The following is a 12,821-nucleotide window of genomic DNA, read 5'->3' on the forward strand; positions in this document are numbered from 1 at the left end:
GTTCTTTCTCTTGTTGTGGGTAGCGTTCTTTCTCATAAGTTCCTCAGAATTGTCCTGGATCATTGCATTGCTGCTAGTAGAGAAGTCCATTACATTTGATTGTGCCACAGTGTATCAGTCTCTGTGTACAATGTTCTTCTGGCTCTGCTCCTTTCACTCTGCATCCATTCCTGGAGGTCTTTCCAGTTCACATGGAATTCCTCCAGTTTATTATTCCTTTGAGCACAATAGTATTCCATCACCAGCAGATACCACAATTTGTTCAGCCATTCCCCATTTGGAGGGCATCCCCTCATTTTCCAATTTTTTGCTACCACAAAGTGTGGCTATAAATATTTTTGTACAAGTCTTTTTCCCTATTATCTCTTTAGGGTACAAACTCAACAGTGGCGTCAAAGTGGGTCAAAGGGCAGGCAGTCTTTTAAAGTCCTTTGTGCATAATTCCAAATTGCCTTCCAGAATGGTTGGATCAATTCACAACTCCACCAGCAGTGCATTAATGTCCCAATTTTGCCACATCCCCTCCAACATTCATTAATTTCCTTTGCTGCCATATTGGCCAATCTGCTAGGTGTGAGTTGGTACCTCAGAGTTGTTTTGATTTGCATTTCTCTGATTTTAAGATATTTAGAACACTTTTTCATGTGCTTTATTGATAATTTTGATTTCTTTATCTGAAAACTGCCTATTTATGTCCCTTGATGATTTATCAATTGGAGATGGCTGAAACAAGTATTTATTAAGCTGGCACACTACCGTGTGCCAGCTAAGTGGCATGGTGGATAGAGCACTGGACTTGGAATCAGAAAGACCTAAATTCATATCTGATCCCAGACACTAGCTGAACAAAAACAACATATGCCAGACACTGCACTAAGCACATTACAAATATTATCTCCTTTGATCTTCACAACAACCCTGGGAGATAGATGCTATTATTATCCCCATTTTATAATTGAGGAAACTGAGGCACACAGAGATTAAGTGATGTTAGGAAATATGGGAGATCATATTTGAAGTGAGGTCATTCTGACTCCAAGCCTATTCACTGTGCTACTTTGCTGGTCCTTTCCACAGGCAAAGGATTTTGTTCAGTTGTTTCAGTTGTGTCTGACTCTATGACCCCATTTAGGGTTTTCTTGGCAAAGATACTGGAATGGTTTGTTGTTTCCTTTTCCAGCTGATTTACTGATGAAGAAATTGAGGCAAACAAGGTAAAGTGACCCTTGCCCAGGGTCATATAGCTAGTAAGTATCTAAGGCTGGATTCAAACTCATGAAGATGAGCCTTCCTGACTCCAGGCCTAGCACTCTATCCACTGTTCCACCCAAGTCCTAATTAGTGGCAAATCCGGGAATAGAACCCAGATCCAGGATTCTTTTTCCATTGTACCATACTGCTTCTTAAATTATCAAAATGGGATTCAAACCTGTAATTGAGATTAGAATACTCAAGCTCCAATGGACATTAATGCTTCAAAGTATCATTGCCTCTCCTTTTATCCATCAAATTGTTTTTACATTGCAGGATATTTGGATAGATCACAGCATTATTTTATTTACTTCTATTTACATTTAAAATGAGCATGAATTTAAATTCAACATATAAATTAGTGCAACATAAACCGACTGCCCAGCTTTTCTATAGCAAACTATCATCTTCATCAACCACCTCCTTTGGACTCTCACATCTCAGTATTCCACTCATACATCCCCCCTCCACCCTCACCTGCTCAGCCAGGCCATCTCTCCATCTATCTGCCTCTATACTTGGACCGGCACCCTCTGTGTCAGACATTAGAGTTGGTCCTCCATACCTCTGCCTTTCTGGATCTATGTTCTATGTCTTTGGGGAGGATGACCCACTATTCTCTGGAGTTCTCTCCTTAGGATCCAACCCAATGGACCAATGACTAAGTGTGCACACATTCATCCACTCAGTCCACTGTAGCTCTCTGGCCCTCGATATCAGACCATGATTCAGTTTCATATCCCATCCCACCAATCACTGAAACCCCATCCCCCTTTTCCTGCCTCAAGAGCAAGTAAATAATTCCACCTCACTACATTCTTTCTCTGTATTCCATATTATTTCCATATTAAAATGTAAACTCCATGAGGGCAAGGACTCTTTTAAAATTTTGTATCCTCACTTCTAACAATCCCTTTCACAAAATAAGTGCTTAATAAATGTTTTTCCATTCATTCATTTAATATGTCTCATGAGGAGCTGAAAATAGCACTAACCATGAAATTAGAACAATTAGACATGACCAAATCCATACAACAAAATCTTGTTGGCGGTAACAAAATTATCAAAATACTCAAGGAGTGGGGTAGTGAGGTGGCTTGGTGGATTGAGAGCCAGGCCTAGAGATGGGAAGTCTTGGGTTTAAATCTGGTCTCAGATACATCCTTACTGTGTAACCCTGGGCAAGTCACTTAACCCTCTGCCTAAATCTTGCCACTCTTCTGCCTTGGAATCAATGGAAAGTATTGATTCTAAGATGGAAGGTGAGGTTGTTGTTCAGTCACGTCTTATTCTTCCTGACCCCATATGGGGCTTTGTTGGCAAATATATTGGAGTAGTTTTCCACTTCCTTATCCAGCTCATTTTACAAATGAAGAAATGTTGGGAATCAAGGTTAAGTGACTTACCCAGGGCCATACAGCTAGTAAATGTCTGAGGTCAGATTTAAATTCATAAAGACTGATTCTCCTGATCCCAGACCAGGGATGCTACCCAGCTGGCCTCAGGAAAAGAAAAATGCTGAAAAACTTGAAGTGCCCAGTTGCCTCTGACAATAGAGACTGAAACTTTTAATTTTAGGGTATAGATTAAACTCTGTTTGAGTAATATGAGAGGAAGCATGATATGATATGAAGGAGATTCCAGTTCTCTTCCCTGATTTGCTACTAATGAGCTGTGTGGCAGATGCTTCACCATTCCATCTGTAAAGTAAGGGGTTTAGATTATATGATCTCTAAAATATCTTCCAAGAGTAGGGTAGCTAGGTAGTAGAGAAGATAGAGTGCCAGGTCTGGGGTCAGGAAGACCCAAGTTCAAATTTGGCCTCAGACACTTCCTAGCTGTATGACCCTAGGCAAGTAACTTAATCCTGTTTGTCTCCGTTTCCTCATCTGAAAAATGAACTGGAGAAGGAAATGGGAAACCACTGCAGTCGGTATCTTTGCCAAGAAAATCCCACGTGGTAGCACAAAGAGTCAGATGGGACTGAAATGATTGAACTACAACAAAATCTCTTCCAATTTGATCTTCAAAGTTAAAATCTTACTGACTAAGGTCAACTGATACGGCAGGAACTTTGCCCAGATTCACCAGCCCCATGTGACATTGGTCCCTGTCAAAACCCAAATTGGTAGAAGCTTTTTTTCTTTTGTCCGTTTTTTGTTTTCTTTTGTTCTGTTTTTGTTTTTGTTTTTGCTTACAAAGTCAAGCAAGAGGTCACCAAGTTGAGAGCTAAAGGGGCCACAGATATAACTAGAATCAGTGTGTCACTGATTCTAGGCAAATTTCTTTTCCTTTCAAAGCCTCTTGTTTGGTTATGAGTCAAATGGAAACTGCTATGACTGTTCACCATTTCTCTGTCTATATTAAGCAGGCATAGATCAGGGAGACACTTTCGCCAAAGGTTTTCCCTGTTGTTACAGAGAATGGCCTATGTAAAAGTAAATGTGAGGAAATTCCTATAGATGATGACATTCTCCATGAGCTTCTTTTGGTGGGTGACATTGGGCTGATTTCAATAAACTGAAACACCAGTGAACCCTTCTATGGGAAATCTATGACCACTCAAAAGAGTAGTAATTCACATACAGAAAAATGGGTGGATGAATCTACATTTTGGCCAGATTAAAACATCTGGTTTGAAAGAGAACCACTTAAATTGGTTCATCAAAACATTTCTCTTAAACCTGTACTGCAGATGAACAATGAACTGGGCTCAGCACTCCATTCAACTCAATAAACATTTATTAAGTGTTTACTGCTCTTCTAACTTGTAACCAATACCTAATACTGCTTCTAAGACAGAAAATAAGAGTTTTGTTGTGGTTTTGTAAACCCTTACCTTCTGTCTTGGAATCAATATTGTGTATTGGCTCTAAGGCAGAAGAATGGTAAGGGCTAGGCAATGAGGGTTAAGTGACTTGTCCAGGATCACACAGCTAGGAAGTGTCTGAATCCAGATTTGAACCTAGGACCTCCCGTCTCTGGGCCTGACTTTCAATCTATATTGAGCCACCCAGCTCCCCCAAGAGGTTTTTTTTTGTTGTTTTTTTGTTTTTTTAAAGAAGACATCTGAGAAATCTTCTATTAACTCATTTTATAGATGAGGAAACCAAGGCTCACGGAAGTTAGGACTTGCCCAAGGTCATGTAAGTAGCAATTGGTAGATTGGAGTTTTGAACCCAGGTCCTCTGATTCGAAATATAGAAATATTTTTCTTGTACTATGCTATCATGTGATAAGACATTATTTCTTTTTACATGCAATTTTTCAAATATGTCTATTACATAGTATAGATCACCTTCTGTTCTACTCAGATGGAATTTATTCCTTAATTGTCACAAAAGATATAGAAAGATAACTAAGTTAACTATCCCCAGTAAATCTAGTAAAAAATATTATAATGTCTACATTATTCTTCGTTACGATGAGAAGCAGTTAAACACTTATCAATATAAGCCAAGTAATGCTATACATCATTAAAGTCAAATTAAACTGATAATAATAACTAACATTTATATCAAGTACTATATACAAAGTTCTTTACAAATATTTTCTTATTTGATCCTCACAACAACTCTGGGAAGTAATCATCATCATCATCATCATCAACATCACCATCTTTATTTTTACAGATGGAGAAACTGAAGCAAATAGAGGTTAAGTGACTTGCCCAGAGTCACTGTACCTTTTTGGTTACTGACACCTTCCCTACTGCCTGCTAACATATCCATGTCTGACCTATCCTAAAAAAAAAATCATTTAATCCATCCATTCCTGCTATTTTCACACATTTCTCCTTCCTTTTGTGGCTAAACTCCTTGAGAAGACATCTACAACAGGTACCATTTCTTTTCTTCTCACTCTCTTCTTGATTCTTTTTATTTTTTAACCCTTACCTTCCATCTTGGAATTAATACTGTGTATTGGTTCCAAGGCAAAAGAGTGGTAAGGGCTAGGCAATGGGAATCAAGTGACTTGCCCAGGGTCACCCAGCTAGGAAGTGTCTGATGACAGATTCAAACGTAGGACCTCCTGTCTCTGCCATATCCAATCTGTTGCCAAGGCCTGTCAAGTCCATCTTTGCCACATCTCCCAAATCTGCTCCTCTCTCTCACTCTAGAGCAGGCCCTCATTTCCTCAAGCAATTGTCTGCTGGTTTGTCTGCCTTCCACGAATTTCTCATCCTTCCAGTTCATCCTTCTTTCAATCACTAAAGAGACTTTCCCAAAACACAAGCCCATCTATGTCATTCCTCTACTCAATAACTCCCTACCAGTAGGTTCCTATCACTTCCATGATCCAATATAAAATCCTAGGTTTGGCAGAATCCTTCATAATGTAGGACTTCCCCCTGAACCCTCCACCAACTTTTCCAGTCTTGTTACACATTACATCTTGTCCCACATACTCCTCAATTCAGTGGCATTGGACTCCTTCTGTTTCTTGAACAAGACATTCTCATCTATCTGCTCTGGGCATTTTCCTTATCTTCCATGCCTGTAATTTTCTCCTTCCTCATCTCTGCCTCCTGGCTTCCTTCAAGTCCCAGATAAAATCCTGCCTTCAACATGAAGCTTTTCCCAATTCCTTTTATTGCCTTAACTGGTTATCTGGGCAGCTAGGTGGGGCAATGGATAGAGTACCAGACCTAGAGTCAGGAAAATTCCTCTTCCTGAATTCAAATCTGGTCTCAGACACTTAACTAGCTGTGCAACCCTGGGCAAGTCACTTAACCCCTCATTGCCTAGCTCTTATCACTCTTCTGCCTTGGAATCAATACATAGTATTGATTCTATGACAGAAGGTATGTCCAGGGAATGGGGTTTCCCTGAAAACAATGTATGCCACAGTAACCATAGGATCATCTATCAAAACCAGGAAGAGATCTAAGGCCATTTAATCCAACCCTCTCATTTTCCAGATGGAGAAACTGAGGTACAAGATAAGGAAATAAGTAAACATTTGTGGTAATTAGATTAAATCTATATTGCCAATCTTTAGATTTAATCACCAAAGGTGAAAATATCTCCATTTTTGGGAGGTCTGTAACCCACATGTGCTAGAGTGGGTGACGAATCAGAATTGACTGACTACCCCCTAGGCAGTCCTAAGAGAAGCGTCTGTTGTGATTGAATGTGAAAACTAGGAAGAAGGCATAGGAAGTGACCCCTTTAAAAAGAGAGAGTTGAATGAGTCAGGGGTCTTCTTCTGGAGAAGGAGCTCTGCTGGTTTGTGAAGAGGTCCTGAAGGAGCTCTTCTGGTTCCTGGAGGAGTGCTGGCTGGGACCCTGAGACCTTGGTGAGACTGCTCTTAAAATCTTCCTTTGGAATTCCACATAGTGAGTGAAAAGACAATCTTCCTGAACTTCTCTTAAGGAACTTCCCTTTTAATAGAGACTCTGTGACTGAAGCTTTTGCTTCATTCGCTTCCGGGCCTCTGACTCTCTGAGTCTCTGGCTTTGGGATCAAGGCTGGATTTTTCCTTGGCTGAGGATTAATGAGATCTACCTGGATTAACTAGGGGATCGGAGCAAATTACCTACTGTCTTAGATTCTTATTTCCTTATTTCTTCTTCATCTTCTCAATTGTAAATAAATTTCCATGAAAGTCAATTTTGACTTGAGGTTATTCCTTAATTGGGGATTTTTCCCCCTGGCAACCAATCTTTAATATATTCGACCAAAAACTCCTTTTCCCCATTACACATTAGAGGCAGGATTTAAACCCTGTTCCTCTGACTTGGAGGTCACTCTTCTTTTACCTTCCCATGCAGACTCTATGTAGCCTCCTGGATGGGAGAAACATTCATAAATCCTAGGTTTGGTCACATTGCCAAAATGCCTTTATTTGCTTTACTCCTAAAAGGCCAGTTGCAACCCCTCTTGCAAACACAGCTCAGTTGAGGCATAGGTCCTCTAAGACTACTTCCCCTTACTTTTTTTTAACCCTTACCTTCTCTCTAAGAATCATTACTCTGTATTGGCAGAGGAGTGGTACGGGCTAGGCAGTGGGGGTAAAGTGACTTGCTCAGAGTCACACAGCTAGGAAGTATCTGAGACAAGATTTGAACCTGGGTCTCTAGGCCTGGTTATCAATACACTGAATCACCTAGCTGTCATCATCCCTCCCCACTCCAATGCCTTTTAACTTGTAGCTTGATTGTACATATTTGTTTACTTGTTATCTCATTAGATTATAGGTTCCTTATGGGCAAAGGGCTTTAAAAGGCTGTCTGCCCTTTGATCCAGCCATACCGTTGCTGGGTTTATACCCCAAAGAGATAATAGGGAAAAAGACTTGTACAAAAATATTTATAGCCGCACACTTTGTGTTGGCAAAAAATTGGAAAATGAGGGGATACCCTTCAATTGCGGAATGGCTGAACAAATTGTGGTATCTGATGGTGATGAAATACTATTGTGCTGAAAGGAATAATTAACTGGAGGAATTCCATGTGAACTGGAAAGACCTCCAGGAACTGATGCAGAGTGAAAGGAGCAGATCCAGAAGAACATTGTACACAGAAACGGATACACTGTGGGGCATTCGAATGTAATGGATTTCTCTACTAGCAGCAATGCAATGATCCAGAACAATTCTGAGGGACTTATGAGGAAGAACACTATCCACATCCATAGGAAGAACTGTGGAAGTAGAAATACAGAAGAAAAACAACTGCTTGATCACATGGTTCGATGGGGATATGATTGGAGATGCAGACTCTAAGTGATCACCCTAGTGCAAATATTAATAATATGGAAATAGGTCTTGATCAATGACACATGTAAAACCCAGTGGAATTGCTCATTGAATATGGAAGTGGGGTGGGAGGAGGGGAGGGAAAGAACATGAATCACGTAACCATGGAAAAATATTTTAAATTAATTCAATAAATAAACTTAAAAAAATTGTAAGTTCCTTGGGTACAAGGGCTGTCTTTTGACTATTTTTGTATCCTCAGCATTTAGCACAGTTCCTGGCATATACTAGGTGTCAAATAAATGTTTTATTGATTGACTGATTGGTCCTGAGGAATAATAGACCAGACCATAGAGGATGTGTTAGGCAAGGGTAATCAGAAAGGTTAAGTCAAGGAATTTAGCTAAGCAAGAAAGGCCTGGTTTAGATATCAAGGTTAGGTGCAGAGAAGAAAAGTCAAGTGTCCTGTGTCTAAGCAGGGAAGGCACACTTCAGGGTAGAGAAGATCAAAGCCAGCAGGAATACACTAATTAATAGATCTGGGGAGCATCTAAAATGAAACCAGTTTGCTCATATGTTTCCTTCATTCCTGCTGGTAAGAGGCAGCCCTGAACCCACAGACATTAACTAGAGCCAAAAAGTGTCCTAAAGACTCCAGGCAAACCATGGCCCTGCCAAGGGCAACAATTGATAATTGATGTATTCTAATTACCCAGAAGTTCTCATGGTCCCAACCCATCCAACTGTTATTTCCCAATGCTCTCATCATACACCCCCAGGAGAAAGAAGGAGTTAGCTGGCACAAGAATGGAGTATGCAGCTGTAAGCTGAACCTGTGCCATGGGTCGTTATTGGCCAGCCTCTTCAAAGCTCAGATCTTTGTTCACACTAAAGAGCAACATAGCCTTAGACCAGTGATTCCCAAAGTGGGCACCACCGCCCCCTGGTGGGTGCTGCAGCGATCCAGGAAGCGGTGATGGCCACAGGTGCATTTATCTTTCCTATTAATTGCTATTAAAATGTAAAACAAATTAATTTCCAGGGGGCTAAGTAATATTTTTTTCTGGAAAGGGGGCCGTAGGCCAAAAAAGTTTGGGAACCATATATTCCCAGAGGGCTCACAAACTGCCACTCACTAAAGGAGACGATAGTCAGGACCACAAGACCCCCTGTAATGAATATTGCCAGGCTATTCACAAGTATTTTCTTGCTCTTGCTTCTTTTTTTTAAAAAATTATTTTTTTCAGTTACATGTAGAAATAATTTTTGACAACTGCTTTCTGACCTTTTGGATTCAGATTTCCTCCTTCCCTTCCTTGTCACTTCCTCCCCAAGGTCTGGTATAGGTTTTTCCAATGCTTTCATGCAATGCATATTTCTATATTGCTCATGCTCAGTAAATACTTATCACACATACAATAAAACACTCCTGAAGGAAATATAGTGGAAGATGGCCTGCTTGGATCTGCAATCTCATTCCAATAGTTCCTTCTTTGGCTATGGATAAAGCATTTTCATCGTGGGTTCCTTGTGGCTATCTTGGCAACTTGCTTTGCTGATAATGATTTATTCCTTCACACTTGATCATCATATAATGTTTCTGTTACTGAATACTTTGTTCTCCTGGTTCTGCTCACTTTGTTGTGGGAGAGCAGTTTCCTCAATAGTGAGAAGTTCCCCCACTAAAGAATTACCAGGCCCCCACAATCCTTTTAGAAAATAAAAAAGATTTATTAGGAAGTTGAATGGCCTGGAGGCAGAGTTCAGGTAGAATCTGCCCAATCTAAGGAGAGAAAAGACTTGGTTTATGTGTTTAGCAGTAGGGGAGAATGCATGACCTGTAGGGGTATTGGGGTGTGGGCTGCCTAAGGTTTGGTAAGTTGTCTATCAGTGGCATATGCAGATCTCAAAAGTATGGAACATGCAGGCCATCTTTGTCTGTTTATCAGTATTTATGGGGACATTGTACTTCAGCCACATTGTATTCCTGAGGTCAGAAGGTGAGGAATCCTTCAAGTATCCCCTAGGATTTCTAGATTTTATGCATCTCACTGCATTTCCCCCTCTTTTATTTTTTTGGGAAAGGAGTTCCTTTCCCCTCCACCCGCATTAAAAGCCCAGAAATCTAGAAATCTGGGGAGAATGGGCAAAGGTCTCAGCTTCTGTAACTTGCTCAGGATGAGTTGGGAAGTTGCACTGGCCCTAGTCACCTCTTTGAGGAATATTGATGGGTTTGATCCAGAGGGGTATGTAATAGGGAATAATATTAGGTTAGATTAGAGCAGGGGTCGGCAACGTATGGGTCTCGAGCCATATCTGGCTCTGTTGAGGGCCAAATATGGCTCTTTCTGCAGGAGCCATAAAATCAATTTTTTTTCAGGCGCTGTTACAGGAGTGCGCACTGTGAGCACTGTACGGCTCTCACGAAATTACATTTTTAAAAATGTGGCGTTTATGGCTCTCAGGGCCAAAAAGGTTGCCCACCCTTGGATTAGAGGATAAGACTTAAGATAAGGTACTAATGTACATTACAGTGCAAATACAACAAACAATAAAATTACATTACATGAGGAACATAAAACATACTACAGATGACATATCACAAAATAATGTAAATAGATGTGTAAATAAGTATAAATAGTGTGTGTATACTGTAAACTGTATTTTAGTGTAAATATTATAGATATGTAAAGAATGCATATATGTATATTTGGTGTGTATATGTTTTATGTGCATATATGTATAGATGTATATCATACATGTATATACTCTGTGTATATATTGTATATATGTATACCATATGTATATCTGTAAAATTTTGTGAACAATTTGATACTAATTGAGTTGCAAACATTTAAATGTAATTTGCATAAGTGAGTTTGATGTTTTTGATGAAATTTTTATATAAAAACTTATGTAATATTGTGTTAAAATGTATTTTTCCAAACTTGTTTGCATTTATTAGTTAGTAGAATGTTTATGTGTTAGTATAGGAGTTGAGTCTGATGTTTTTGCTTGAATTTTGTGTTGACATTTAAAATTGGTTGTTGATTTTGTTGAAAATTTTACTTTGTAACTTGTTATTCTATACTTTGAACTATATAAGTGTTCAATGTATTTTTTTCCCTTTACCTTTCCTTGTTGAAATCCCTAGAATAGGGTAGAGTAAAGTAGTAGTAGATAGAATAGAGTTAGTGTAGGTTGTTTGTTATTTTGGGTTAGAATTTTAGTTTAGTTCGTAGTGCACGAATACTAAAATATTGTGTGAAACACTATTTTGGCTTTGTTTAAAGGAGGGGGAGCTATAATAGGGAAATAGGCTTTAAAAGCAAATTTAGAGATTTAGCCAGGCAGGCTGGCAGGAGCTAAAATTCCAACCTGGAACACAGCAAGGGACTGAACACAGAGGACTCTCTCTAAGGGCAGTTGGGTTTTGAAGGAGTTGGAGAAGTCATAGCCACTGACCAGAGAACCTGTGGATTTTGGATATCTCTGTACCTTGAACAACATCTGAAACATCTCAACTAGCAAGATCTAGAAGAGCAGGTTGAGAATAGCTGTCTTGTTTGGTAGACAAGCAAGATCAGTCTCCCTGACTTCTCTGAGGATTTATTTGACTGGTACCTGTGCTCTTGGACTAACTGATAACATTTGAGCTACTGATCAAGTACATCTGCATGAGATTCTATTATTCTCTTGTGTCCTGGCTGCCTGCCATAGTGTTACTGTAGGGATTACCTAGATCTTTAACCCTGAATTGATTCTGTAGGTGTTATGTGTAGTCTGTCTATAGTTATTTAGAGTAGTGTGACCTTTCCCCACATCTTTTACCTTTAAATTAGCTATTAAACTGTGTTTTTAGAACTTCCTCCTATTTCATTCCACAACCCAAAGGGCTCATTGTCATTTAATAGGAAAACCCTGGCTGAGTTGGTATGAAAGTGACAGTTGCTTCTCAACTGTCACTATCCATTCCCAAGTACTGTATTTGTGTGTTTGGTGAGATTTCTAGTCAAGCAATCACCCTTCACTCCTCCTTCATTTCTTTTCCCCCAGTGTGTTTATTTACCCACTTTTGGTAGAGTGTGGTTGCAGGCAGGATGGCAATGGATGTTACCATCTGAGATCTAATTGAGTGTAACTGAGAAGAAACAAAACATAGAGTATTTAGGAGACAGGAACCAAAATCAAGAGGAGGAATATTATCAAAAAAGGAATCAGGAGGGGGTCCAGGATGGAAAACAAACAGGAGCTCTAGGGAGATCCTAAGTTTTCAGCCATTCATTCTTTGGCACTGTCTTGACTTATAGTGGGTTCTCATTAGATGATATAGATTTGTCGACCCCAAAGGGTTTCTAGATTCCATGTCGACAGAGCCTAATGAGAACCTGCAGGAAACTTTGACAGTATGGATTACATTTGCCCCTACTCTTCCTGATGAACAGACTCGGGAATAATCAGGTGGAAACATTCCTATTAAGTCCGAAGGATCTCATCTCAACTGGACTGAGACTGTCCTCCCAACTTTTATGGGGACCTGAGCCTATATAACCTTTCAGGATCACCCTCCTTCTGAGGCACATGCCTTTGCTCTTATAGTGGATTACAGCAATGATCCAACTATACCTGAATTCCAAATTCAAAATGATATTAATAGCAGTCCCAAAGATTTTACCTTAAATGGCAAATCTCACCAATCACAGTTTAGAGTTGAAAAGCTTATATTCTTAGTAATACAAGTCCATTGTCTTGAAATTCCATAACCCAAAAAAGTTCTTTATTTTCCAGGACTGGTAATTCTGCTCACACAGACCAAAAAGTTACAGAGAAAGGAAAATCAGCAAGGTTATTTTTCCTTTAGTTTTTTTACA

This window comes from Gracilinanus agilis, chromosome 3 (genome assembly GCF_016433145.1).
Source record: "Gracilinanus agilis isolate LMUSP501 chromosome 3, AgileGrace, whole genome shotgun sequence".
Classification (NCBI taxonomy): domain Eukaryota; kingdom Metazoa; phylum Chordata; class Mammalia; order Didelphimorphia; family Didelphidae; genus Gracilinanus; species Gracilinanus agilis.